At 37.4% G+C, this 22,929-nt stretch overlaps 1 protein-coding gene across 1 annotated transcript in view; it reads left to right on the top strand.

The window, feature by feature from the left end:
• The window catches only part of LOC115920530 (glutenin, high molecular weight subunit DX5-like), a 44,452-nt gene that overhangs the window by 534 nt on the left and 20,989 nt on the right, over positions 1-22,929 (top strand). The gene's annotated exons all lie outside the window — the stretch shown is intronic.

The following is a 22,929-nucleotide window of genomic DNA, read 5'->3' as shown; positions in this document are numbered from 1 at the left end:
ATTCCAATTCCTTCTTTTGTTTCAGTTGCGAGCAGAACTTAATATTATTTTTTAAATACTCCTAGCACTGTAAAGCATGATCAGAGTATCCATTATACCTCAGTTGCACCAACAGACCAACTCCACCTGACTCCAGCACCGACCGGTTCTTTGCCATTGGTAGTAATGTAATGTTTTATTTGCTCTATAGTCAGTCTGGGTGTCGGTCTTGTCGCCGACTATTATTGGTCTCAAAGAGCAATTCATACCGATTCAATTCCATAATTCATAGATGAATTGATTTACCTTGTACTGTATTATGATGCTCACACAATAGGATGTTAGTTCAGCCCTTCATTTTGTTTGCTCACTTAAATGCCAACAGAAAGCTCATCATTTGTCAAAAGTACATTTTGTATATATGCAAGAATGATCATCGGTAACAATTATGTATGTCATGACTATGGCTTGGCAAAACAAATTGACAAAACATTGGACTTTGGCTTCTATTGAAGTCCCTGTCTGTCATTGAAAAGAGAGTATTTTCCACATTGCCCACACAAAGTTGACAAGGAAATATTTACATTAGTAAAAATAGAAAACCACAATATTTGAGAAAGATGATGTTCACTTTTTAGTGTCTGTGTTGGTTTGGTCGGCAATTTGTGGTTTGTATTTTAATCCGTTTGTGAGAAATTTATTAAGACTTTTCTTGTTTTGCTTTGGGATATATTAGATGATTGTAATGATTCATTAACAAGTTTAATGACAAATCTGCTTTTTTTTCTCTCTTGCTTGTGACTTTGTTTATTACGAAAATATTGTCATCTGCAGTGTTTGGCATCTTTTGTTTACAACTAATACCAAATTTCTGTGTCAAGCTTATGCTGTATTGAAGTTCGACTGCAAGAGATTGACACAAACCCTTTCATTTTATCTGACATTTTGGGCAGGTGCACGTCCAGGCTCTAGTAAAACCATCAACTTTAATAGTAGATCATCTGGAAAACTGAAATTCTGACGTGACTGGTAATGTGGGATGAAATGCTATAGATTTAATTTTCTTTGTTGTTAATATTCATAGATTATCAGTAATTAGGCCTATAACAACTTTTACTTGACAAAACTGGATCTTGAATCGTGGCTTGTATACCATGGACTTAGTAATGTTAGTGGAGACTAGTTTTTTGATGAGTTACAATTTATTTATCACCTCTACTCTAGTTTAAATTGACAGTGTCTTTAAAAACAAGAATAGAAAAATGTCCCCAGGCTTTTGATAACACAGCATGCCCATTTTTCAAGAGATGGAAAGTTGGAAACCCAGGGCAGTATAACAAACAACCCACAGTAAGAGGTAACTGCAAATTGGCACCGAGTCAGCGTTCAATTCACAATATATTGTTGATTTAAATCCTTCAATTGCTCTGTGACACCTCAGTGACCAAACCACTTGTGATCGCTCCATGTCATATTTCACAAATCCACTACTTTCCTTCTCCCATTTCTGGTTGTACTCACCTGTGAAGATGGGTAGAGTTGTGTTTAGATTTCACGCAAACCTGAAACTGTGCATACCAAGCGTAACAATTGTAAATACTATTGTCCTTTCTTTACTGTTTGACTGTTTGACTGTTTGAAGTGAATTTCTAGCTTTGGAATCACTTGTCACACGTCCAGATCTACCGATTCTTGGCTACTGGTATTCAGGGTGGGGTGGTGGCAATTTTTGTCCATCTAGTGTTGCTGTGGTGTCTGCCTCATTGGTATGACAGGGTCGGGTTTGATACTAGTGTGGCATTGTTGCCAATTTGTTTACTATTTCACGCCTGTATATTGTACTGATCTTAGGAGTGTTGATGTTTCCAATTGAACGGTACCATTGAGATGATTTACACACGTTTGGGGACCCTTCCACTTGTTGCGGTTGGGGGTCAATGGAATGACGGATGAAATTGCTTTGACTCCTCTCGTAGTGTCCTCTTTATTTTGCCATTATTAGTCTGGCATTTAGAAATATTAAATTTGTCTACAATGGTTTTGCACAGCTGGAATGGAAGCCATACTTTAATTGTTTCCATTATGCAATAAATGCCGACTACAACTATATTGGTAAAAATATTTTAAAAAATAAAAATCAACTTGATGTGTTTGGGTTAGGACTTTTTTTTCTGGTGATGATTTGCAAAGAAAATGGCTTTCTGATTTGTGTGAAAAAACGAGAAATACATTGAAATTGATTGAGATATTGATCTCCAAAATATGCAATTTCATTAGGTTCGTGAAGAAAAAACTATCCAATCGCAAAAGCATACACAATCAAGATGCTGCACTACAGTTGTTGCACTACAGTTGTTCATTGAATTGTATTTTTTCACATTTCCAAGCAAAACGTCCGCAAAGACACAGAATAGAGTGGTTTTATTCATGGGGAAAGAATAGGGGATTAGTGTATTTATAAACTACTGTAGCTCTAGGGGAATCCTAGGAATCTTTGAACAAGAGCTTTCTCTATTTCAGATCATGTTCTTTTCTTTCCACCATTATTATTCTAAGTGATCTGCCCTGAAGATCTACCTACCAGGTAGCATTCAGATTTCAACTCCGGGCTCTCTCATGTTTGTAGAAAGGATTGCGGTAGAAGAGTTCTTTATTCAAAGTTGCCACAATCCGAAACATGACTTGGTTTGCAACATTGTGATGTTGTAATCCTACCGTAAGAGGAATATAATGGAGGTATAATCATGTCAAGGACCCCATGCAGGCTTGAAAGTAAAATGTTCAATTCTCCTGCATTTGACAGGTTGTGATACTGACTGTACATGACACTAAGCATTGCATGAGGTCTGTCTATTATAGTGCGTTATCCAAAACTGATTTTCTATACTGAATTCAGTCTATTTAATGAAATTGATCTGTCGGGTATAGCTCCAACAGAAATAGCACAATTACCTTGTGGATTTTAAAAAAAAACATGCACAGAGTCCAGACTATAACCCCCCCCCCCCTCCCAGTGCCCCCCTCCACCACCATACATTCTAGGGGGCTAAGGGTGACTGTTCTCAACAAAAGTTGTCTTGGGAAGACTTTTGAGGCACAGACAGTCACACACCTGTGCTGATGATGTAATTTGGCTGATCCAATCATATTCCTCTGAAGGACGGACATGAATGCAGACATGAATGTTAATTTCATGCTAAACCTAGCGCAACACCATTGCTCCGGGCAGAAGGGTGGGTGAGAAACAGAACAAGAATTGAAGGAAGAACAGATAAATAGATAGATAGATACATGGATAGATAGATAGACCATAGACAGGGACAGAGAGGGACACAGATAGAGGGAGAGAGAGAGAGAGAGAGAGAGAGAGTGACAGATAGAAATTGAGGGGAGAAAGAAAGAGAGAGAAAAGAGAGAAGAGCAGATATAGATCAAGAGAGAGAGGAGAGAGGGAGGATGAAGAGAGTGAGAGAGAGAGAGGTAGAGAAATAAAAATAAAGGAGAGCTGAGATTAATGCTGAGCATGGTAAAACATTATAGAAGACAGCTCCATCAGCATTCAGCAGGTCTTTATAATTATATGTATTATATCCTCTGTCGAGTCTGTCCTTAGCTACTGCCTGGTAGACCTACATGCAACTCAAGAACACATTTCAATGATTACATACCCTATTTATTTTCTGAATGACAGGTCTACCAGTAAACAAACTTTTTGTGTGTGCCATTTCTGATATGATTTCAGAGCCCATGCATTGAAAAATGGCTACCATGCAAAAATGAAAATGTTCTCCGGTAAAAAATAGATAAACTAGAATGAACTTGATTGCAGATAAATCTGAATGAATAGATTACATAACTTAATTAATAAACTTCATATTATTTAAACAGATTTGTGGCTTACACCCAGTAAATAAGTTATAAAACTTCATATTGATTTTAAACATAAAATTACTCTCACCCAGCACTTGGGTAAAAAAAAGCTGAATTGCTTTTAAATACATTTTTTTAAATTTAAACTTCAAATCTTCAAATTATGAAACAAACAAAAAATTATGAAAAATGTCCGGACTGAATCAGAAATTTGATCTTTTAAGGTGACAGAAAATTATATTATATATTTTTGTATGATAAATTTAATTGAATTGGACTGGTTTGCTCATTCTTAGACATAAAATGTTCCCGTTATAGATTATTCTCTGCATCCTAATCATTCACTTTTTGGATAAGCTTAACATAATAATCTGGAATTAAAGCCCATTAAAAGCTTTAATCTATTTGTTAATCACTCTGTCAATAATGTAGAATGATTGTTAAAGTAGTAGAGTACTAGTTGACCTCTGTATCCTAATGTTGGTTTGCACGCAATCTTTCTCTGTTTCTTTATCGTTGTTGTTTTTCTTTATTTGATTGCAAGTATTGGAGACACCAAGTCTAAGTGGGTGTTTTACTCTGTGTATGTTCAGATAACCAGAATTCATCGTACAGCTATACGAGAATATGATGAATAATAACATTTCCCCTAGCCTGAGTGTCATATAAAGAAATTGCGAAATATGTAACGAAATGTTGTATATTCAAAGAGATATTGTATGTTGTTGTATAGTACAAAACACCAGCTTTTTGAGCATCCATTTGAACAAAAACTGAAAAATTTCTTTATACAAATTTAGTATAAAATTTCCTAGAGTCTGAACTGGTCATAAGAAATGGTACAGATCTTTTTTCAGAGTGAATCAAAATGTGATTAAAATGATTGAAGAAATGTAGGAAACATACAAAGTTATTGTAGAGATAGGCCTATATCTGCAATACCTATTGTGAGTAGCAGAATGTGAATTTGTCTCTCTGTTGTTTTGGAGATGAGTCAATGCTACACCTTTGGTGAGGAATGTAGGCATATATCGTCCTTGTTTTCACGAAGTGACGGTAGCGAGGAAAATCGTAACGCAAAGTGAATGCAATTTTTTTTTCATTACCGTCACTTCGTGAAAACAGCGACGATATGATAGATAGGGCCATATGTTCCCATTTCAGGTCTTTAACCTAAGAGAGTGGATATGGACAAGTATGAAATCTGAGTGCTATATAATATATATATGCCTAATACATGTATTTGATTTACTGGATGGTGTAATATTTGCAAGACTTGCACAATTTGGATATTGTCCATTTGGAGCCAGATGGGCGCTAGCTAACTCACCATAGTCCATAGAGTTAACACCCTTCTGGCTCCAAACAGACGATATATTCCAAATGTTAAAAGCAATATTTTATGACATTTTTACATCTCCTTAAGGACCAGCGATGGCCATGGCTCAATGGTCCAGTTATCTCAAGAGATTTGGGTCGTAAGTTATCCAAAAGACACAAAATGGAATTCCAAGTCCGGTGTTGGCAGGGCCTGGAACTTCACCCCTGAGTGAAACAGTTTCCAGTTGACATAACTTTGGAAAATATGTGACAAGGTCAAGTTGAAGGTCAGGGTCATGTTTGCCCAACAAGTGTCAAAAAAGGAGAATGACAATGGTGGAAGAAGAGTGCATGCAGGCAGGTGCAGAGATGGGAAAATATGAAGTGCAAGATGCAGAGAGAGAGAGAAGGGGTGGAGGGGAGGGAGAGAGGGGAGGAGGGATGAGAGTGGGAGATGGGCAGAGAGAGGAAGCTGGAGGAGGGTACAAAATAGAGAGAGGAAAAAAGTTGAAAAAGAGAGGATGAATGAAAGAGAGAAAAAAAGAGGTGAAGAGAGAAAGAGAGAGAGAGAAGAAGAGGTAGAGTGGGAGAGAGAGAGAGAGATAGAAGATGAAAGAAAAAAAGATAGAAGGAATGAGGGCGTGATTGATCATGGAATATATAGGCCTACTCTGATGTCTCTGAAGTAATGTGGAAGAGGGAGGGAGCAGTTATGTATTTGTTTTTATATGATGATGAAACATTTGAATTTGTATTTTACAAGCTGTACAAAAAAAGGAGATTAATTTTAGAAAATTGCCATCACAAACCCCAGCCATTCGATCAAGGCCTTATCAAAATAATCCCCATTCCATAACTGCACATGTTACAATGGATTAAGAAATGAATTAACGTCTGAGTAGATAGATCAATGGAATTTGAAGACCTGAAGGTTTTTTGGCGGCAACACATAGCTTCTTTGCCATGAACTGTTCCAATTAATGAGAGCTTGTAGGCACGGTAAGGTCATACATGGTTCACACCCAATATCTACATACCGGCTCCTTTTTGAAGAATGAATGCGGACAATCATTCACCCCAGACTCCATCGAAAAGTCAATTTTACGACAAGCTTTTCAAACCCTGTTGATGTAAGATAAATCGATTCCAATCTGATCTGAGAATAATGAATATAATAGATGCACTGATTCATAGGGGGAGGAATGCGACATCTTGTATTGCCCGACAATTAAACATTCTCAATTAAAGTGATACATGACCTTGTAATGCTTTTTTCAGTGGGACGCAAGGAAAACAAGATTTACAGATCAGGTGGTTTAGGAGGCACAAAGGCCGAGCAATCAGTCAAAAAATTGGTTAATCAGAGTTGTGTCAATATTTGTAAATAACACGATTGGGGAGGTGTTTACCAGGTAATGTGCACACACTGTTAAATGTAATTCCCCAAGATCATGTTAGGTGTGAACTATTTGCAAAGGATTTTACTCTAGCTTTCTTGTCTGTTGGTTTAATCTTGAGGCTTTTCATGGAGAACTTCTTTGACCTAAATATTCTAGTACACCTGTACTATTGATAAACGATTATTGAACATGTTATTTACCATGATTTAATAAAAATGGGATTTGGAAATAATCTCTTGAGGATAAACTCATTAAATCTCTAATAACTGAGATATAAAGGTCCTTTCGGCTGTCAGCAGGTGGTATTTGCTTATAGCGCTATTTTACTCTTGAAGATTTGTTCAAGTGAATCAAACCTTGCAATACCTCTGAGTGGCAAATTCCATACTGTTGTTGAAATTGATGGTTACCACAGTAACTTCTTAATATGTTCTTTGTGGAGACCAGGAGAATATGCATTTTTGACTGAAAAGTGGAATTTCGGTGACCAAGATTGCAAAGTATTAAGGTGTTAGGCTTGCACCATATGTAAAACATATACATTTATGCATGCAGTATTAACCATTTAGCTTGGAAATTATTTTTTTACAGCAGTTTCCCAATATCACGAACATGGGAACTTGGAACGTGCCAGTATAACTGGCTCATGTTTATAAACAGGGAGTGTGATAACCCTACTGAGTGTCACATGGTTTATGACACAGGTCAAAGGTCATTTGGCAGTCTCAGTCTGAATATTATTTATCTGAAATATGACAGAGAAGATGAATCTATCTAAGAGAAATTCATATCTCGAGGGTTGACTACTGATATTTGATTTCACTGTGAACTTCAATCAGTCATCACACATCTATTTGAATTTGTCTTTGCAAAGTAAAGAAATGTGAATTTGGCCTGCTTTAATTCTAAGGGACCCAGCTCGTCAAGTTCATGAGAAATTCAAAATCAAGGAGTACTTAGCCAGCGAACACCTTACATGACTACTGACTGTCGGCCACCTGTAAAGGCTGTATAATCAGTAACTTAAATATGCAGAGGTATATTGGTATTATAGCCTGTGATAACTGACTATCGGCACTTTTATGAAGTGTGTGAAACTTCATTATAAGACTACTTAATTGATAACATCTGATTGTTTTACTGATTTTGCTGATAGGATCAACACCAAAGGGGTAATTTTGATGGGCTTCTTAATTGTAATTATAGTTTATGAGGAAACCTGTGTACATGATTTGACGTGCCACACCTGATGAGAGAGATAGGATTTGAGGTTTGGTTTACAATCGAGGATGTTTACCTTCGCACTTGAGAAAACAGGTAGCAGCTTTCCTGTCTTTTTTTTCTGTTTTGGGGGGTTAATTTTTTTTTTAGTCTTGGAAAGGAAGCAGATAACTAAAGATGATTAGATCATCGAAATTATTTAATGTAAATTAGTCATGTCTTATTTGCAGCAAGATAATTAACAAAATTAAGACTGAATGGTCTTCAAAATAAATTTGACATTTTAAGGACCTTTCATTGTTCTACATTCCTTTGACAAACAGATAGCCTGATATTACTGAACATAAATATTGTCTGTTGAGAGCCAGAAGGACGTTAACTTTGTGATATATTACACTATATGCGTTAATGACCCTTTTGGCTCCAAAAGGATTATTTTCTAAACTGTTATTCTACATGTATCTGCTGTTTGGAGCCAGAAGATTGTTAGGTAGCTTAGCAAAATGTAGTGGTATGAAATGACCGTCTGGAATGCAAATTGGGTAATTGTTGAAAATCATAAATCCATCACACAGAGGTAGAAAGAACCACATTATTAGGCAATGGAGTTAGTCAACATATATCATCTCATTGATGCTTAATGTTAGCTTAATCCTTATTTGGATATATGTCCAGAAAAAAACATAGTATTATCAAACATCACTATTCTGCATTTTGCGCTCTGGACACGTCATTTTGTGTCACTACATTTTGCTCAATTACCTAACTGTGATTATAGACTTTATTCATACATGCACATCTTCTGGCTCCAAACAAATTACTTGTGAATACTGGAACATAATTAGGCTTAATATCCTGTCTGAAAATTGTCTTTCTCAGGACTTATTTACTTGGAGGAACTTTTATGTACCGGTAAGTAAATTGAAGCAATTGTTTATGTCCTATATTGTTATATATGATGATATATACTTACCTTTACTAATAACAACTTGTTTGTGACAACTTTTTTTGATAAATGTGACTCCAATTATCATGTTTTATGATGTTTTCCCATTTCCAATTTTTCCATTAAAAACTCAGAACAGTAGAGGGGCTTATTACTCCAAAGAATGTGTCCAATTTAAACTGATGATACTATTTTGTCATCAAGAGCCCTATGAACAATTGCTTCTCATACAAGCTAATCAGAATTTGTTCCGAGAAAGAAATCTAGTTGTCTGTAAACCAGAATATATGCCATCACTTGACCCCTCTGTCATTATATGAGGGCATTCATCGATTTTGCAGTCTCAAGTGTTTTCCGAGTGGGAGATACATGTAAGACATTTCGTTTCCAGCGGGATGGAAGCTTTTTGCTTTCCTATTATAAAGCCTGATGACTTTTTTATCCTCTGATGGGTATGTACATTACCACACATGTAGACTAATCACAAGTTAATCATGGACATTCAGTTATTTTTTTCTAACTACTTTATCTAGGTTTAATCATATGCTTCTCTTACAGAGTGACTTTAAGTCACCATAATATGGTCATTTGTACCTGATGATTTATTGGCTTATTAAAAGAAGTTAGTCCTTCTGCTATAATGCTTTTTATGCCTCCGTTACGAAGTAGCCGGAGGCATTATGTTTTCGGGTTGTCCGTCCGTCCGTCTGTACGTACGTCTGTACGTACGTACGTCTGTACGTACGTACGTCCCGTTCTCGTGATCGCGTTATCTGAAGAACCGATTGATGGATTCCTGCCAAACTTTGGTCATGTATGTATCTTGCAGAGCCGATGAACTGATTAGATTTTGGGGTTACGAGGTCAAAGGTCAAAGGTCACAGGGCTCATTATGTATGCAAAAACAGCTCGTGATCGCGTTATCTGAAGAACCGATTGATGGATTCCTGCCAAACTTTGGTCATGTATGTATCTTGCAGAGTCAAAGAACTGATTAGATTTTGGGGTCATGAGGTTAAAGGTCAAAGGTCACAGGGCTCATTATGTATGCAAAAACAGCTCGTGATCGCGTTATCTCAAGAACCGAGTAATGGATTGCTGCCAAACTTAGGTCATGTATGTTACTTGCAGAACCGATGAAGTGATTAGATTTTGGGGTCACGAGGTCAAAGGTCAAAGGCTACAGTGCACATTATGTATGCAAAAACAGCTCGTGATTGCGTTATCTCAAGAACCGATTGATGGATTGCTGCTAAACTTAGGTCATGTATGTTACTTGCAGAGCAGATGAACTGATTAGATTTTGGGGTCACGAGGTCAAAGGTCAAAGGCCACAACGCACATTATGTATGCAAAAACAGCTCGTGATCGCGTTCTCAAGAACCGATTGATGGATTCCTGCCAAAATTAGGTCATGTCTGTTACTTGCAGAGCCAATGAACTGAGTAGATTTTTGGTTCATAAGATCAAAGGTCAAAGGTCATGGGCTCATTATGTATGCAAAAATAGCTTGTGAACACATTCTCATTAGAACTGACAGATGGATTACTATTTAACTCAGGACATCTTGCAGAGCCAATGAACTGAGTAGATTTTAGGGTCATGAGGTCAAAGATCAAAGGGTCATATATGTATATGAGAAATTGCTTGTAATCACGATATTCTGAGAACCTGTTAATGGATTACAATTGAACTTGAATTCGAAAAATGTCTTCTGTTTTGGTTTGTAAAATTGCTCTATGACGGAGGCATCATTTTCGACTGCGCGCAGTCGAATTCCATCTAGTCTAGATTTGAACAAATAATTGTGATGATTGGAATTACTTGCTGTATTTAAAGTCAACATGATTTGGTAAAAGTAAGCATGTTTATTTATCAGATGATAATGGTAAATTTAGCGTTTATGATAAAAACACAATTTGAATGAAGCGGAAAGCAATTATGGCTTGCTTACATAAAATATAGGAATGTAACTTAAACTTTGCGATGAGAAGGGAAATTATGATAATTTAAGGAAACATACTTTATTAAATGCACTTTATACCCATGAATAACACTTTCAAGCCTTATCTAGCTTTATGCAGTTATTTGTCGTCAAAACTTTTCAGGAGATTTCTTTAATTTCTCCCCTTTAATGATGACAGGACCTCCTGCTTACAGACGATGTAATTTCAACTGCAAAGTATTAAATAGGATGGCTGTCAACTTTTCTCTTGTCTGAGCCTACATTTCTATAACATGAATTGCTAAGCCCTGACAAAAGCAAGCAAGTTTTGACTCCTGTCTGTATCCATTCAATGCATGCCCACCCATGGCATATTGTTCAAAGCTTTTGAATGAGAGGATATATGTCTAATCTGAATTGCCAGTTATCCAATACGTATTGAAGTTATAAATTGAAGGCTTAGAGGCACCATATGTCAATCATGTTTGCGCCCAGTTCACTCGGTCGGTAGACTCGCTTCGAGGTTTAAAAACAGAAAAGATGATATTTTAAATATTAGTTTGGGAGTGAAATTCCATTTTCTCCTGAAAATCACTAGTTCTATTGCCCTCTTAGTAGGTTTATTCCAAGTAATGAAGCATAAACAATGTTGATTATGGTTTAGGTTCTAAGAGAAACTAGAACACAGAAATACACATTCAGACTTTGCATTCCGAAACTGAAACATACCCATTTTTCTTCATCATTCATGCATAAGGGCTTTCTGATCCATGAATGTGCTAAAACTGGAAGATTGTAAAAAGTTATCTTGAATAGCTACATTGTTTTGGCTATTATCTCCAGGGATGGAAAATAATGGCCTGGGTGTTATGCTTTGTTAGTAGTGCTCAGAAGTAGGACATTTAGTGGATGAAGTAACCTGACTGGATCACATGGTTTGTGCTTTTGGTCCCGCCGCAGCACTAATGTCCTTCAGCAAGACATTAATCTACATCTCCACCCAGGTGTAGTAAATGGGTACCATGAGCACAACTCACCAACAAAACAAAAAAACAGAATTAATCAAACTCTGACCTTTCTTTAATGGGATTTTCAAGTACCAGAGGCGTAAATGGTAGTTCCTTAATCCCCCCCCCCAAAAAAAAAAAAAAAAAAATTCCTGCAATGTCGATGGGCCTTGTGTTTGTCAATTTTTCTTTCGGTCCTTTGGGCCAGCTGTTGTATGACTACACCGCTATTGTACATTCACGTGACAGCCCCTTGTCAGATTTTAGTGGTACTAATTTGATGAGGTAGCAACTACGCCACCTGTGCATGCAGGCATGAGGAAGTATCACTTTTCGAGAGCCAGAACTCCCAGAAGGGCTTTAAAAATATGTGATATCTGAAGTGCCATTAGTAATGCCCTTCTGTCTCTCAACAGAAGTATGGTCTCTCAAGGTCCTTGCATTCAAACAACCTGTTCATACAGGCATGAGGGAGAAGTATCACCTCTTGAGAACCTGAAGCCGAAGGGTGTTTCACATACCGGTACATTTTTGTGAACTGAAGTGCCATCATTAGTGCCCTTCTGTCTCTCAACAGAAGTATGGTCTCTCAAGGTCCTTGCATTCACACAATTAACCTGTTCATACAGGTATGACAGAGGAAGTAACACCCTTCTGACTCTTGAAGTATGATCTCTCAATTTCCTTGCATTCACACAATCTCAATGTGTGGGCATGAGTAGGTATTACCTCTGTAGAGCCATAAAGATGTTGCATATATATCTATATATATGAATTGCCATTAGTAGTGCCCTTCTGGTTCTCAATAGTAAGTATGGTCTATCAAGGTTCCTGCTTGGGTACTGATAGCATACCCCAGGATTTAGATAAGAAATCCTTTCTTTGGGAATAAAGCTGTCTCTCCAGATTTCTATAGAATTGATCCTGTATGAATACCCTCAAAGTCTTGATTTGGGCAAATAATAAACAAATGGATGGAGGCCTATAGTATATGATTTCGTGGAATTCCCTTACACTCAAGTAATACCATTCTGGCAAACTGTGTGGCCACTATTTAATCAGATGTTGCTAAACAAGATTTATCCAATCTTCTTCTAATGATTTAGCCAGACATAAAGAAAACCCATATGTATGCATGCTGTATAATGTAGACATTTATAATGTCCAACATATCCACCCAGATGGTGCTAAAGGTGCTTACATTTTTTTACAATAAAAAGATTAAATACAATGACAAAAATACTCTGAAAGTGCTTACAATTAAAACAGAACAGCACATATTTAAGAGAAAACACTTGTCTTTAGATGTGTTTTTAGTTTTTTTTCTTGAAATAATCTAGTTTTACAATCTTTTAATGATTTGGGAGTCTGTTCCACAACCGGGTAGCTGCTGACATAAATGCTGTACCATTTGCACATTGCAGAAAAATGTAGAAATCATTATCAACAGAACTACCTTATCTATACAGGACTTATTGGATATTTTCTTTACTTATTTATTTATTTCTTTATTTGCTTTTTCTGTTTGATACATACACATTGTCGTTTAGATAAATGAGGTGTCAACTAATGAAGGATTATTGATCTAGATCTAATGTTGTTATCATTACTCATAGCATCACAGTTAAAATTAAGATAACACAATAAAAGGCTTAACAGCTCATCATAAGATTGACTGATATGATCACTGACTTACGCCTCTCATAATCCATCTAAGCCAACCACTTTTTTAAATATTGGTTCTTATGATTAGCATATAATTGTTTAGGGATAGTACTACGTCATTTCATTTTTTTCATATGTGAAATTTTCCCATTAATTTTTTCTCAAAGAAAATGGGGAAAATGAGGTGTGGAAAGATGAAGGATTTATTGATTTAGGTCAAGTGTTTTATCATTGTTCATATGACATCAAGATGACACAATGAAAGGCTTAACGGCTCATCATCAGATTGAGTGAGATGATCATCTAGGTGAACCTCCTCTAATCCCTTTAAGCCAAGTTGACCACTTTCAGTGAGTAATCTGTATTCCCCTCGATGACAACTCACTGAATACCTGTCTCATCAACAAGTTTAAGGTCATCTGTTACGACTTGGTTTAAAGAGAAAGTTCATCTACGATAAAATTGAAAAATAATGTGTGAGCTTTCTTCATCTTTTTTTGTCATTTTAAAAGAATTTGAAGCTTAGAAATGTCTCCTTTAAATATTGCTCTTCAAATTCACTCAAAATAGTGGGAAATAGCTGAAAAGTTTGGACCAAACATTTGTGTGTGGTCCCATACACCCATTTCCATGATCTCTTATCAAGATTGAGTCAATTTATTTTCATTTTGATTATTCAAAAACTTTGTAGAGTTGTAGTGGTCTAGTGGATAAGTCATCGGACTGTGGATCACAGGTTCCGCGGTTCGAGTCCCGCCAAGTTAAAACTCAGACGAGTATTGTGGAGGACCAACTAACCAAGAACCAAGGCACTAATGTCCTTTTGCAAGATATTAATCTACATTTGCCACTCTCCACCAAGGTGTTAAATGGGTACCGGTAAGAAGGAATTCCTTGAATGCTGTGAACACCGAAATCGGCTGCCTAGCAGAGCCTGGGTAATAGTTGGAGCGCCTTGAGCACCATGCACAGTGGATATGTGCGCTATATAAATATCCAATATTATTATTATTATTATTATTACTATTATCATTCCAAAACATCATTCCAAAACTTCACATTGCACATTCATTCTTACTACTGTATAAATCAACCTTTGTCAATGGCTTCCATTTTTTCCCTCGCGCTGTAAATTGCATACCGTAACCAGTACCCAACTTAATCTTTAATCTTTAAAGGTCACCTGTTGGATTCGATGAAGCTGTCACTGAGACTTCATCTCAGGTGCTAGACCTCCTCTTGAACCTACTTGTGTACGAGTCATCAAACTGATGTAGTAGCACGTTTGCTTTCAAATCTCAAACCTGTTGCTCCCAGGGCATGGAACTCATGGAAGGCCCCTGTACAAAAAGACCTCCAGAATATAAAAATGTTGTTAAAGCCCCACTGCACTGCTTGCGCCCTCTGCATCGCAAACAATGCCTAACCGGTGACCATTGGTCCCCCATGATCCCCCTTTTTCTTATATTTGATGAGATAACAACCTGCCAAATAAGTGCAGTGGGCACACAGACCTTTACACAAGAACCCAGTAGCTTTAGAGTCCTCTACTATAAAGTAGAACTATTTGATATTTTCGACAGCTTTATTTTAGAATAAAGCGTTAATTTAAATAATTCTTGTAATTCCAGTTTACTAACATCACATTTCTTTTAAAAAGATGCTTTTTTCAAAGGTATCATGTGATCTTGTGAGGTAAGGATTAAAAAACAGAGAACACATAAACATGCAAAAACCAAAATGGCATTACGACTCTCTGTCATCTTTTATGTAGGCCTTTAATTATGCATACAATTATATAGAATGAAACATATCTCATGAAAGGTATGATATCTGTAATTTAATGCATGGAATGTATCATTTATTGATATAGCAGAAGTAACCTTCGACTCGTCTCATATACTAGAGCTACTGTCTTGGAATTCGCTCCAAGGCTAATGATATTTTCTGCAGGTGCAAAAAAGCAGGAATTTACAACTGTCACCTGCTCATCAAGTGGTGCTTATTAAAACTTTACTTTATGATGAAGTAGCCGGAAAGAGCATGAAGGAAGACAGAAGGGTGCCTGAAGGAGGGATTAGCCGATCAGCGTGTCAAAGATTAGCAGACTCTTGAAGACCACTGTTTGTCAATAGATAGGGTCAAGTTTGTTTCTTGTATCATTAGGTCAGGTGTTGATTTTGTAAACCTTATAATGCCATTTAGTGGTCATTACTTGTGATGTGCAGCCAGTGCAGGGATCATCCAGAAAAAGTACAAACATTTACCAGTAATCTAAACAGTAACCAAGGATGGGCTTCTTTGAGTCTTTAGGTCAACAGTACCTATACTGGAACCTACTGACTCCTGTATCAAACCTACAAGGAATATGAAATTTCAGTAGTCATAGGATATAGGGCAGTTCTTCATGTTATCTGTTTGGAGTTAAAAATAAAGAAGCATCCACTCTCATAATTGCATACAAGCTAAAACCCTTCAGGCTCCAAACAGACGACATTTGGGGGTGAATAGCCAATACCGGTAGGCCACATTTTGTCCTCTGTTACAGTTTGATATACTATTCTCAAAACTCCCTCAGGTAGTACCAAAGGGGTAATCCATATTCTTAAAAATTTGCTCTAATTTTTAAGACCGTTATTGAGGAGAGAGGCAGGGGTCAAGATTTATATTTTGGCAGCTGGAACTATTTTTTAGATATTATTCTTACAAAATTGATGACCTGAATTAGCCATGAATTGGCATCAAAGGTATTTGTGTATTCTTAAGAAAGTGCAATGCACTATACAAATTATAATCATAAGATACTAAATAAGTTGATGCTTGGTGCATTTTGATTTTTTACGATACTTTTACTTTCCTCTTTTACTTTCCTGGTCCAAGATATTATTTCTAGATACACACTTTTGTTTACTGTGGTATTTTAAGTATCCATTCTCTTTGATAAATATTGAATAAGTGAGAATGCAGATTAAAAAAAATAAAAATAATAATAATTGGAATAAAGTTTGAAGCACTTTATTCACTCTTTTATAAACATATTTGTGGTTCATGTTTTAAAGATACTCTTCCAAAATATATTAATTAGACCAGGAGAATTATGTGAAGAGCAGGTTTTCACATTAACCATTTCAAAATCAAGTTGAAGTTTATTTCAAAATTTAATTAAAAGAAATGCATGCTAAATACAAAAACATCTTGATTTCACAATGTAAGAGGTCATAAAATGAAGAAAAGTGTTGAATTAAGAGAGGAATTTCAAGGTTAGTTCTGTGGGGCTTTGAAAATGTATGATATATTGAAAAGGTAAAAAAAACTTTGTCACTAGAAGCTCACCCTCTCATGTTCTCAAAAATTTATACCAAGTTATTTGTTTCATACATATTTTGTTATTTCTCTGTGGGATGTGGGCTAATTATGGTATTAGTACATTTCCTTTCCAAAACGAATGCTGTGTACATTTCTTTGCGGCATGCATGGAGCCCCCAGTCCTTGTTTTTATCCCTGAACTATTTTGTAAAATAATTCTCTTCTTGAGGTCCTAATTAAAGATAAGGCTGAGTTCTGATTAAGGTGAAAACAATTGTGAGTTTCCTTATACTCTTTATATCAGGTTAGAAATTCATGGCAGGAAAAAAGAAAGATTGCTCTTCAAAAAGCTTTCTCACTAGGGGAACTATATATTCAATTCAATTCAATTCAATTCAATTCATCTATTTTTCCTCTTTCAATCGTTCATATTTACAATCATGATGGTACATTTTAACTCATTCATATATATACATATAGATCAATTTGCACAATACAATACATCAACAAAATAAACATAAAATATTGAAAGGGAAGGAGGGCTGACTAAAAAGCAATATAATATAATATTATGTAATAATATGCTATCATTAATACATGTTGAGAAGTGCCCTATGGAAGAAGGGATATTTGAATATCCCTGTACATGTATTTGAAATGATGTGAAAAAGCTGAAAAGTTGAGAATGAGCATCCATGTTTTATTTGTATACTTATAGTGCATGTGATTTTCAGCAAAGACAGAGTCACTTTCTTATCATTTTGATGATGCCAAAGACCTTACAGTGTAAACACCAATTCTTATGCAGTCATAAGCAACCTTTCCTGTTGCTTTGAGTGAGTTTCTTTCACTACAACGTAATAATTTTTCCAGAACTCAATTTTATCTTTAAATCTTGTTTACCTTCATTCTCCCTTCGATGCCCTAGAGAATGTTACTGAAGATTCCACAGCAACCTATGTGCAGCCATGAAGTGTAATAGGCTCCGTAGACTGCCTGGGGATGAAAATAACCCCTGTCATATCAAACGCAATTGGGCCGTGGAACTCAATTTCCCCACTTAATACGAACATGAGAGAAGTCCGTGACATACTTGGGATGTTTTCAACTTACCTCCCTCGCCCTAAAATAAAATAAGCAGGAGACTTGTTCCTCTTATCAAATTGTATCAGGATCTACAGTCTAGATGCAATTAATGTGTTGAACTTTCAAGTTGCTTGTTTGACATTGCAATGGAACCTTGCAGCTACACATTACCTTACATTTAAATACAAGTACGCCCTTTAGGCTTTACAAAAGTGGTGATTTTAATAAGTGATGTATAAAGAGGCTGAAATTGTCTTAGGTTAATTTCTTGAAAGCCTGTGTGATTGTTTTAGTTGTACACTGGATGACTAATCACTCTTCATTAGAAGAAAACCGTTCAAAAAAACAAAACCTTAGTAGGTCAGATGCATTGCTAGACAGCTTGACACACTAAGGCTTGTTAGATTGATGGATGTAGATAATACTGCTATTAACACAATAAGAGCAATTAGGATGAAATCACCCCTAGGCTACAATAGTAATTAAGCCACCAAGTGTTGTTCTTGCACAGCATTCATGAGTGATTCATGTGAAAGCTCAATTAATGCACCTGTCTTCGCCTGTTATGAATCAAGAGGGGGCAGTGAAGGTGATAATATAGGCCTAACATTTTGTGCTAATGTAGGCGCATTGGAGCATGGGTTTGAAGGAACAGGGAAAGTGCTAATGTAGACCTGACATATGCCTAATTATTGGTGCTAATAATGACCTAACATAACAGTAATTGAAACTGTTGTGGAGTCCATAGTAAAATTATATTTAGCCAGAAATTGTATGCATATACTGTAAAACTAGAAAATCTTGTGAAATTGAACTTTGCGAAGGACTACGATTTTCACTGGAAGGCACTTTCACTCATTGCAAGTATTCATTGTTGTGTCAATTGGGATTTAATTATTTTGCAGCATAAAATTTCAAGAGGATTAACCACTTGCGAGTTTGTCAGTGTGAAGATCCTCTTAGAGGCTGTTCACACCGGCAAAGATAGCGCGCGCTAGACCGCGCTATCTCTGCGGTTTGGATAGTAAGTCCATGGTACAACGTCGTTTCGGTCCGCCCAACAGCGAGCCACGGCGAGCCAAAAACGGCGTGCCACTGCATGGAGCACCCCTTGGGGGTGGTCCACGAGAGATAGCGCGGTCTAGCGCGCTCTAGAAAAAAGGGGGTGCTACGATAGACCGCGCTATCTCATTGCGGTGTGAACAGCCTCTTAGATGACTTCCAGATAGTACTAATTCCAGAAAAGAAGATCTCCTATCTGTGAATCCTTTGTTATGTGGGAGGTCTGAGGGGTGGTGTACTGCCCATAATCTTGCTTTTACTGTCATTGATGATACAGGTGATAATGGCCCAATTACAGGTAGCCAACAAAATAGGATTATTTCCTTTTTCGGAAACTTTTCCCTTTCATTCTCATTCTTGATGTATCTTCATTCATCTACACACATGTATCTCTCTCCCCCCCCTCTCTCTCTCTCTCCCTCTATCTCTCTATCTCTCTCTCTCTCTATCTCTCTATCTCTCTATCTCTCTCTCTCTCCCCATCTCTCTCCCCTCCCTCCCTTCACCCCCCCCCCCTTCACCCCCTCCCTCCTGTCGTGTGTCTTTGTCTCTTTCTCAGTCTCTCTTTCTTTCTTTTTCTCTGTCTCTCTCTTTCTTTTTCTCTGTCTCTCTCTCTGGCTCTCATCTCTGTATATGTTTCTTATCTACCATTCACTTTTGTCACTTTCAAAACCACAGTCCATTGAGAAACCATGAAGGCCATGAACCTGATTGGGTTACAATGGCAATGAAATTAAGTTGTAAAAAGCCAGGAAGCAAGACCTAGAAAACCCTAATCTTGCACTTGAGGACTACCTCTCATGCACACTCTTACCCCCTTATATTAATCCAGGGTTATCCCCTGGGTTAATTAAGGGGTAATCCCTTGGGGTTGATTAGAGGGGTAATCCCCTGGGGTTGATTAGAGGGTTAATTAGTGGGGCTGACCAGGGGTAATGCAATCATAATTAGAGCTTAGCAGGATTTACTTCCTCAGACTCCAGATTAAAGTGAAACTGCAGACAGTTACAATTTCAATGGTCAAGCTTGACCGACCCAGCCCCTTTTACAGACTCTCTCCCACTGAATAGATCTGTAGCTTTTAGCTCAACAGAGGGTAGTACCTTTGTATCAATGTTTTGGTTGGTGGTTTGTTTTTAAGTGGCTGGGAAGAAAGCATGTGCATGCTTGTAAGTATACAATCAACCAGGAAACCTTAGGCTTTAAAGCCCCATTGTCCTACTTGTAGCTTCTTGCTCCCTCTTTATAGAAAACAATGCCCGATCGGTGACCATTGGTCCCCCATGATCCTCTTTTTCTTATGTTAATTGAGAGGTGAGTTGATGAGATAGCAACCTGTCACTGACCACGCTGTGTGGTCTAATCCCTCCTGGCCAAACTAGTACAGCCGGCCTTTAAGTCATCTCTGAGGGACTTTATAAGTAGGATTAATGCCTTACCAAAGGGCACCATGTCGACTTGGTTTCAAACCTGGGACCTTCCAGTTACGAGACCACTGCTCTACCACTGAGCCATCATATGCCTCCTATTTGGGTTGAAGAATCACAATCTTGTCAATATCTTTTTGTTTCAATTCTCTTTTATCAACCAGTCTCTTTGTAGTATCCATATTAACTTTGTACTTCATTTATTGAGCATCACAGATCTAATTAGCATTATTTGCATGTTCACAATCACAATATTTATATCCCTATTAAATGCTCTGTACCATACACGAAACTGCTAAGCATAGCTTCGATGCTGGCTATGGAAACAGATCATATGCAACTTATTTTGATTGTATATGTACATGTATATTTTGATGGTTGAATAAATAAATGAATTGAATTGAATTGGATCAAATTTACATCCCAAGATAATGCAATTGTTCCAGCAGTGACAATTTTGCTCTGACCCAATTGATAAACCATGGGTTAATCACCCTGCACCTGTTGATAGGCTAGGTGGGTCTTTATAACCTCATCTAGCAGTGTTCGCACGGTTCCATTGTATCTTAAATTTCAAGTCTTTTTAAACAAAGACCCACTAACGAGAACACGCACATGGCACCGAAACAACAAATTTTTGATTTAAACTACAAGGAAGTCTTGAAAGAAAAGCCAGGCAAGCAGTCATTGTACAACCTTCCCAAACCTCAAAGTTGATTGGGTAAAATTTAAGTCAGGACTCTCCTTCCTTGCCTTGCTGCTTTTTTTTGTATTTAGTATAAGATTGCTTTGGTGACTATGAGTAAACTTTAAGTTCCTATTAAACAGTAAGTGTGTTCACATGGTATTTACTGAAAGATGTCTTCCAAGTTTTAAGTTTACAGAATCCTGTATGAACCTAGCTATTCTCACACCTTCACACCTGACCTGTCTAATCCTAATCAAACCCCAGGTATAGATAGAAGTCTGGGTCAGCTAGGTCATGTGTGAAGAGGTCCCCATAGGCATAACCCCTAAACCACTACACATATGGATTGATACAAATATTTCTATTGTAGGACATTATCTGATTAGCAAATTATCTAGGGTGTGCCTAAAGAGCCATCAGACAACTTGTTTTAAAATGTGATGTCCTTCAAAATTAGTTTCTATATTCTGTTGCTTTTCTTGACCAATTTAAACGATGATAGATATAGGAAATAGGCTCACATCTTTTGTGTCTACGGCTATAAAATCAGAACGTGAATATAGTCATCTACATGTCTGTAAGGACATCCTCAATTTATTAGAGGATTAGGATGGGTGTGGATATATCGAGGCCACTTCTCAGTTTTATGGTAGTAATTATCATTTTCAATTTATTTTTTATTGCAAAACGTATTTAAAAAATGGCTTTAATACAGCTTGATCTTATCTCATTTTGACTAGAAATTGAAAGGCTGTTACAAATAGAATTTTGATCCAAAAATGTGATAGCTCTCAAAACCTGGTGTTTTCGTAGCCAATATACTATAGCATTGATTTTTAATATTATTTGATATAATTCAATATCTATATTATTAATACGCAAAATTGCCGCGGGGGGTCCAAAACGGGGCAAAACGGTTCCTCAAAAACGTCTTTCCCCGACCGCGCCCGCCTCCGCCGGGGCGCGGGGACGGCGGCACAATTATACGAGGCCTGTCTCCCGTAACCCGCATGCCACGTCGACCCCGCGATCGACGTCCATGCCGTTAAACGCGTTTTCGGGGTTCCGGGGAGGACGGACGGACGAGAGCACGGCGGGCGTGGTGGATTGCAAGGAGGCGACGAACCTGTGAGAGCGAGTCGGTAAGGCGTGCATCCGCCCTCTGTGCAATCAACAAACAGACACACAGCGGACGAGAATCCACTTCTGTCAATGGGTGTAGCACATCACGTAGTAACGGGTGTGGCTTACCCCGAGTTTAGGCCTCTTGCTATAGGATACGCTTTGCAGCATGTAAGAGAAATACACATTAACAGATGACTCACCCGGGTGAGGGGATGTAAAAAATGCACGCTCTCACGGGTTGGGCTTACCCGTGTTATGCGTCTTTTTATATGATATGCTTTGTAGGCCAGCCGAACCCGCTGCGTGTACGAACGTACGTGTATAATGTATGCGATGATTCTACGCTCACCGTCACACGCACAGCTCAGTCGCTTCGTCTTTGATTCTATGATGATTGCCGTGATTTATATATAGTTTACGTGAATAGAGGTATGCCAGCAGGGTTACTTTGGTATTATCCTGTTCATGATTACTGAATTTTGAAAATCATTCTTCAAAGTAAAGTTTTCACAAGAAATTCATCGTAACTGACAGTTCAGTTGCAAGCTAGCTGCCGTGAGGCATGGGCAGTGCAGTGCGCCACTGATGCCGAGCACTGTCGGATTTGTGACTGTGTGTGAGGTGAGGTGAGCTGAGCTGAGCTATTATAGAGTCGACTCGACAACATTTTGAAATTGCTGTTATTGCCGCTATTTCAATATAGTTTCTTGACTATACAGGTATGAAACCTGAGCTTAGATTGTGATTATTCTGTCCATGTATAGTTGTATGCTGAATTTCGATAATCATTTTTCAAAGTAAAGTTTTCACAAGAAAATCAGACGGTCGTTTAAAAACATAGCCATTGGCATTGTCTTTAGCTGGATAGAATACTTTTACTAT

The sequence above is a fragment of the Strongylocentrotus purpuratus genome, unplaced genomic scaffold, assembly GCF_000002235.5.
Source record: "Strongylocentrotus purpuratus isolate Spur 01 unplaced genomic scaffold, Spur_5.0 spur5_scaffold_9, whole genome shotgun sequence".
NCBI lineage: Eukaryota > Metazoa > Echinodermata > Echinoidea > Camarodonta > Strongylocentrotidae > Strongylocentrotus > Strongylocentrotus purpuratus.
Note: the sequence above shows the minus strand (reverse complement) of the source record. Positions and strands in the feature narration are given on the sequence as shown.